Source organism: Pinus tabuliformis, chromosome J (assembly GCF_031772625.1).
Source record: "Pinus tabuliformis cultivar Carrire ecotype Pingquan chromosome J, CPIR1, whole genome shotgun sequence".
NCBI lineage: Eukaryota > Viridiplantae > Streptophyta > Pinopsida > Pinales > Pinaceae > Pinus > Pinus tabuliformis.
Genome location: NC_142295.1, coordinates 602,514,989 through 602,522,822, shown reverse-complemented (window position 1 = coordinate 602,522,822; position 7,834 = coordinate 602,514,989).

Below are 7,834 nucleotides of genomic sequence, written 5' to 3'. Positions count from 1 at the left end.
AAATGATGATATGAGGGTCATTGTCCCTCTATACCCCTCAAAAGGAGGGCACTATACAGAACCTATCCAGGATGAGTAATGCGACGCAAATTTTGACAACATTTATCTGATAAAATATAAGGAGGAAGATTGGAATAATCCCACTACAGATGGAAAATTGGGTTGGGAACAGGACAATTCTTATACTTTAGATTCCAAGGAAGAATTGGAAAATTGGAAGAACATGTTATATTAAGTATCTACCACAAAATCACTTCGTTTCATCACTTTTGAGGTATGTGGTCTGCCTTATTATGATGGGATCGGAGATGTAAGCCTGTTTCTTGATGAATATGAAACAAAACTACCAGAATAACATAACTTGAAATCTTTGAATGTAGCCTTGAAGGCTACAACTACTAGATGATGGGGTACTCATAAAAGAAATATAACAGACTGGCAGCAATGTCGAAGATTAATGTGGATCATGTTTAGCTCAATAAACACAGAAATAGAAGTAAAGTATGATGGTAAGGTTGATCCCCGAGAGCATATTCATCATTGTGTTAGAGTCGGTCTAGTAGCCCTCCATCAGCGATCAAAGCTCTTTGCATTTGCATAAGTAGGTGTCTCATTAGTGTCATCTTATTGCATTCCATTAGGCATGCCATAACCCTGATGGAGGAGATGGTGTCTTTATTCCCCTCTTGGCACTACTGGATCAAGTTGTTTCAGTCATTAAACTGTTCAAGGTTACTTGTCTTTGTCTTTAGGTCAAAATTTTTAGGTCTAGGGTTGAGGTCAAATTTGTTTTCAAGGTCATGTCTCTGAAGGTCAATAAGTGCCCAGCAAGCCAGAGGGATGATTTTCAAAGTGTTTCTTCGAAAGATTCTATCTTGTGCAGTTAATTTTCACCTTGGATTTAAAAACCCTGTTTTTAAAGCCAAGGTCATTTCTCAAAATTTTGTAAAAAATGTAAATATTCAAAATGATTCAAAGGACAGCATGTAACCCTGGCTCCCTTGTCAAGATCCCTCAGATGCTGTCCCTGCAAAAATTATCAAAGAAAAGCATCAAATCAACCAATTTCAGGATAAAAGGAAACCATGTGGGTTGTGACATGAAATTAATTCAAACAAGGCTATAAAAGCCCTAATCTCCCTCTATCAAGCCTCATTATGCATCCAAGTGATAGAGCAACTGATTGCAAGAGAGTTTGAGTGAAATTTGTGAGCTTGACAGGCGCGCGACCCGTCAGACCAGGTGCGCGACCCGTCAGAGGCGCGCGACCCGTCAGGCACCCTCCGCCAGTGCAAAATTATAATGGGCGCGACCCGTCAGAGGCGCGCGACCCGTTGGGTGAGGCGCGCGACCCGTCAACGCCCTCTTTGTAAAACCGCCTGCAAATTCACCAAGGAGCCACAAATTGCCAAATTTTGCAAGGTAGGCCCTCCATCATGAAAAATTATTGCTTGCTACAGTTCAAGAAGATCATGATTGTATTTTTAAAGGTCTTCATTTGCAAGTAAAAGTCTCCATTGTGCTTTTGGGCTTAAAGTTGTCAAAATTGCTAGGGTTTATTATGTTGTTTTGAGGTATCCCTTTTTCTTTCCTATTGTCCACCTCCCATTACATATTCCTTATCATTTTATTTAAAATTCCCTTCCAAATATGTGAAAAGCCCTAAACCCTACCCCTCTTCCCAAGAAATCAAAAAAATTACACCCTAAACCCTACCTTCCATAACATCCTGGCAAATGAAATTGTATGATGATGTTGATGTCATGATTACTCTCTTTAACCCCTGTTTCATATATTTTTCCCAATTTCCCTTCCAAGTCTCCCTTCCCTAACATTTCCCTTGTGCTACTTGTCCCCTTGAAACAACATTTCAAAACAGTTAAAACAGCAGGTTTCAAAGCAGAAGCAACAGTACATTTCAGCCACTTTGCCCCTGAAACCATGTCAGAAAACGAAACCGACTATGAGCAAAGTGATGACCGTGAGTCAACACCAGAAGTTGAGCCTGCTCCAGAACATGAAGAACCATTATTGGGCAAGAATGCACGTGTGCAAGGCGAAGATGAAGATGTTCCAAAGGCGGTTGGCCAAGGCACAAAAAAGGAGAAAGAGGCCCGATCCCCTCCACATTTTGGCCGAGGCTTCCTTGAAGGAGCAAGGCACTAAATAGCTCATCCACAGCACAAATCCCAAGAAATTTTGAGCATTTTGGGTCAATTTTGGTTTTTTCAGGCAATTTACAGGTTTTCTCCATTAACGGGTCTCACCCCCCGCGCGACCCTTCATTTGGCAACTCCATTTTGCAAAAACTTAGCATTTCCAGATTTTTTATGCAAAGTTACACATTCTCATCAATGGACTTGAGATTTTACGAAGTTTTGGGCCTCCAGAAAGTCAAAAAACAAGCAAAAATTGACTTTCTGCCACATTTTTGAGTTGCAGAAAGCAGTCTTGGGGGATAGCAATTTTGGAGGGGAAAATGACCACCAAATTCAGAAAGTCCAGTTGGGTTGGAAATTATACTCACAGACCTTTCCAACAAGCCTACTCTTGCTCAATTTGGCCACCTGGAAGTGCCCCAAATGTGGTCCCAAAGGCGCGCGACCCGTCAGGCAGAGGCGCGCGACCCGTCAAGCAAACTTCTCCAGATTTCACTGTACAGCTCAGAAAAACGCAGTTTGACCCTATTTGACTTTTTGGGGTGGATTATTATCTTATTTGATGTAATTATTGTACTTTATTGACACTTTTTACTCTTATGTACCTCTTCTAGAAGATTCATTCATGAAAAAGGTGAAAATTAAATGAATGAATTGGTTTCCTAGCTTATAGAGGCAAGTTGTTTTGACTGCCTAGTTTTCAGTGCTTAGTTTAGAAGTGGTTGAAACAACTCCTAGGATAGTGAGCTCGACTCATGGAGGCAGGGAAAGAGGTTAGATGATCTATATTATGTACTTTCTTGCTCATTTTCATGGTTGGACTCTTGAGGGAGAAGCTCTTATTGTATTACTCACTATATCTCTGCAATTTTTGGCAAAGGAAGACCAGGGTTTTGCAGTCCTTTTTGGGATTCTTGTGGTCACATGTATTGATGGTGTGTTTCTCTTTTTACTTGTAAGTGTGTTATGTGAATCATTTCCTTACTTTTCCTTCTGCAAATTAGGCAAATGAAGTGTTAAAGTAGAATTCATGACTGTCATGCTCTGCTTTTAAGTTTGCTTAATATCAATGTTTTCAACTGTTTAAGGGGAATTCAAGGTTATTTCTTGCTCTCCTTAACTCCTCACCAGTCATTCTCATCCATCCACCTCTATCAAAGGCATCAATATTGTTTCCTACCTCGCCCCAAAGAACCCCTTGCAGAAACTGTGTCCAATCCCCGCACCCAAAATTGCCATTCCCTCAATTTGCCACCAAAAACCCTAAAAACCCCAAATCAACCTTTTTGATCAGTTTACTAGCCTAAAATCAGTGTTACCCTATTGGTCATCTCATCCATTGAAGATCTCACCGAGATAGACCGGAGAGATCCCTCTCCCGCCCCGTAGGGCTAGCTACGAGGCGAAGTGGTTTGATGTTTCCTTGAGGTTTACCTTTCTCAGCCTGAGGTGAAATTTCAAGCGCTAACATATTGGCGACCATACTGGGGAGAACAAACTAATCGTTTTCTCATTGACGTGTTATTTCATAAGTCTTAGACGGAGCCTGAAGATACGCCAGGTAGCCTTCGAAAACGCTCTTGTTTTACATAAGCGGAAGTAGATAAACGTTGCTTCAGTCAATCTCCGTGAGCTTGTGAATACAACACTTCATTTGCATTTTACCCCAGTACATGTATCAAGTTTAGATCTGATTTTTGATGGTGAACAACGATCAAGCACTTGAAAGGCTGAAATCATTCACTTGGCGACTCTAAATCATTTTCGAGATCAGATCCAAAGACTCCACTGGAGGATGATCCCGACCAGCAAAAACATGAAAGGACAACATGGCAAGATCAGGTACTCAAGTTGGAATTTCATCCAAGACATTTTGTTCTTTGTCATAAATTATTTCTTCTCTTTTCCCATGAATGTCAAGAAGGCTTTGCAAAGTATATTGTATTTGAGAAAAGATCCCAGGCCTGCAGTTGATTCTTTCCCTTTGAAGATTGTGAATACCAAAGATTTGCCTGCCTTTGAGCTTGATCAAGATCCTTTTTCTGAATTTTGTGATGACCATCTTCAGATTGATGAATCTCAAGCAACCAAGACTAATTCTATACCTGCTGTACCTACCCCTACACCTTGTAAAATTCCAGATCGGTATAAACCTCTTGTTTTACCTTCTGTTCTCCATGCTTTCCCCAAAAAATATGATCTATACTTGCCGAGGTTTGATGGTGAATGTAAGAATGTCAACGCTGAGCAACATGTGCAGAATTTTGAGAATTTTCTAGATCTTTTTGAAGTTGATGAAGAAGATGTCAGTATAAGGCTTTTTGCTCTTTCTTTGCAAGCTGAAGTGAAGAGTTGGTTCAAAACCCTGCCTGATACGAGCATCTCAGATTTCCAGCAGTTCGTCAAAGTTTTTCTCGATAGGTGGATGATCGGATAGAACCTTTTCTTGATTGTAGAAGAGTATAACCAGCTGAAAAGATTGCTAGGGGAGACAGTACAACAGTTTTCAGCCAGATTTAACCAAGTTTATTATTCGATGCCAGTTGATATAAGACCTTCTCCTAGATCTTCTCTCTTGCACTATCCGGGTGCCTTTGATCCGGAGATGGAGTTTCAGCTGAGAGAAAGGGATATTGCAACACTTCACGAGATGCAAAACAGTGCAGTAAATGTAGAAGCTCATCTGCTGATCCGAAGGGCAAGGTTGAAGGAAGAAGAGATGAAAAACATAGATCCGGCCGAATCGACATCTCTAGAGGTAAAGCTTGAAATTTTGGTAAGTGCCGTGGAAAAAATGATAGACAAGATCAACGCAAGGAATGATTATGATGTTCAAGCTCATGGCTCACTGATTGAAGAAGAACAAGTTGCTGATCCAAAACATTTTGTTTCTTATCCTAGTTGTCATAGATATGATAATGATTGTTTTGTAGATCACCTTGGCGAAGAAAGAACTGTTGATATGACCTGCATGCTTGATGATATGTTTTATACCGATGATTTGCCTCAGTATGATCAGTATGATGATGATTATGTTCTCCAAATAGAAGCTAATCTTGCAATCAAACAAGCAGCTAGTTCGTGGGAGGAAAAAGTTAATTTTCAGCAGCTTGAATACAATGTTCAGCCATTGCATATCAGCTATGACATTGACGAGGAAAGTGCAGCAAAGTTTGAAGTAAGTGAAGGATCTTTGCCTTTTTGTTTTGATTCGTTTCAGTTCATCAGATATAACTACCATGCAATCAGAAATCAAATGTCAACAAGTCTTGATTTGAATCATCTTGAGAGCAATGAAAATTTTGTTCAAGATTTCTCATATTCAGATCTGCAACCCCCGGAAGCCATTGATTGTCAAGTTGCAGCTGAAGACTTGGAAGTGGACACACATGATTTAATGATTCAAGGTGACTCCGTACCATTCTGTTTTGAATCATTTCAATTTTTGAAGGGTAGATTGCATAGTAAATCTTCAAATGAACAGCCTATAACAAATCAGCAATCTCTCAGTGTTAATGTTGAGGATGAGACAGATAACAAAATTCTTGAGCAGCTTGTAGCATCAGATTTGCAGCCACCAAATGAAATTGAAGGGCAGATTACAGATGAAGTTGTGGAAGACGAAATACATGATTTGATGATACAGGAAGATTCTATACCCTTTTCTTTCGAAGCATTTCAGTTTATAAGGAAGAATCTTCGTAAAATCTCTCAAGAAAAAGATGAACAGCTAGAAGGATGTCATGCATTTTCAATGGATACATTACAGCAGTCTTTTCAAGTTTTTCATGATCCAATAGCTGATGTTTTGGATGAGGTTTGCAGTCAAAGTCTTTCTCCATTGACTACATGTGAGCTTGAAATGTGCTGATATGAATTTGATCCAGCAGCCAGTTTCTTTGTCATTTTCAGCAAAGGTCTCGTCACAAGGCTCAGATCAAAGTTTGCATTCATGGTATGAGGAGACGAGAAGTAATCCATTGGATGAGCTAAGTTCCAGTGTGCATGAATTTCAAGATCCTTATGCAGTGTTTTTGGAGGTGGATAGAGAATTCATATCATTCAAAGGATCTGTTTCTAAGTTGTCATGGGAGTTGCCTTTCAGTAGTTTTCTCTTGTTATTCATAAGCGAGAAATTGTGGAGAATTCAACCAGCAGACAGAATACTTACTTGGTTGCATTGGTTGTTTCATTTCACTTGATCAGGTGATGGATGAAACTGTTAGAGTAGGTTGTGATGAATAAGCTCCCCTTTGAGCATCATTTTTAGTTTGTCATTTGTGTTTAAGTATTGAGTCAGTTTTTAGTTGAGTCATGAGTCCTTTGTGAGTCAATTTTCAGTCTTGTTGTTAATTTAGTTTGTGTCGGTTTTCAGTCACGCATTGTAGTTTGAGTTTTTGACTCCATCGCCCAATGATTGTAAGGCACTGGTCTGCTCTCCCAGAGGTCTAAGGTTCTTGGCACCTCCAAGGAGCTACCATCCCCATTGGAGCCAATGTTAGAGTCGGTCTAGTAGCCCTCCATCAGCGATCAAAGCTCTTTGCATTTGCATAAGTAGGTGTCTCATCAGTGTCATCTTATTGCATTCCATTAGGCATGCCATAACCCTGATGGAGGAGATGGTGTCTTTATTCCCCTCTTGGCACTGCTGGATCAAGTTGTTTCAGTCATTAAACTGTTCAAGGTTACTTGTCTTTGTCTTTAGGTCAAAAGTTTTACGTCTAGGGTTGAGGTCAAATTTGTTTTCAAGGTCATGTCTCTGAAGGTCAATAAGTGCCCAGCAAGCCAGAGGGATGATTTTCAAAGTGTTTCTTCGAAAGATTCTATCTTGTGCAGTTAATTTTCACCTTGGATTTAAAAACCCTGTTTTTAAAGCCAAGGTCATTTCTCAAAATTTTGTAAAAATTGTAAAAATTCAAAATTATTCAAAGGACAGCATGTAACCCTGGCTCCCTTGTCAAGATCCCTCAGATGCTGTCCCTGCAAAAATTATCAAAGAAAAGCATCAAATCAACCAATTTCAGGATAAAAGGAAACCATGTGGGTTGTGACATGAAATTAATTCAAACAAGGCTATAAAAGCCCTAATATCCCTCTATCAAGCCTCATTATGCATCCAAGTGATAGAGCAACTGATTGCAAGAGAGTTTGAGTGAAATTTGTGAGCTTGACAGGCGCGCGACCCGTCAGACCAGGTGCGCGACCCGTCAGAGGCGCGCGACCCGTCAGGCACCCTCCGCCAGTGCAAAATTATAACGGGCGCGACTCGTCAGAGGCGCGCGACGCGTTGGGTGAGGCGCGCGACCCGTCAGCGCCCTCTTTGTAAAACCGCCTGCAAATTCACCAAGGAGCCACAAATTGCCAAATTTTGCAAGGTAGGCCCTCCATCATGAAAAATTATTGCTTGCTACAGTTCAAGAAGATCATGATTGTATTTTTAAAGGTCTTCATTTGCAAGTAAAAGTCTCCATTGTGCTTTTGGGCTTAAAGTTGTCAAAATTGCTAGGGTTTATTATGCTGTTTTGAGGTATCCCTTTTTCTTTCCTATTTTCCACCTCCCATTACATATTCCTTATCATTTTATTTAAACTTCCCTTCCAAATATGTGAAAAGCCCTAAACCCTACCCCTCTTCCCAAGAAATCAAAAAATTACACCCTAAACCCTACCTTCCAT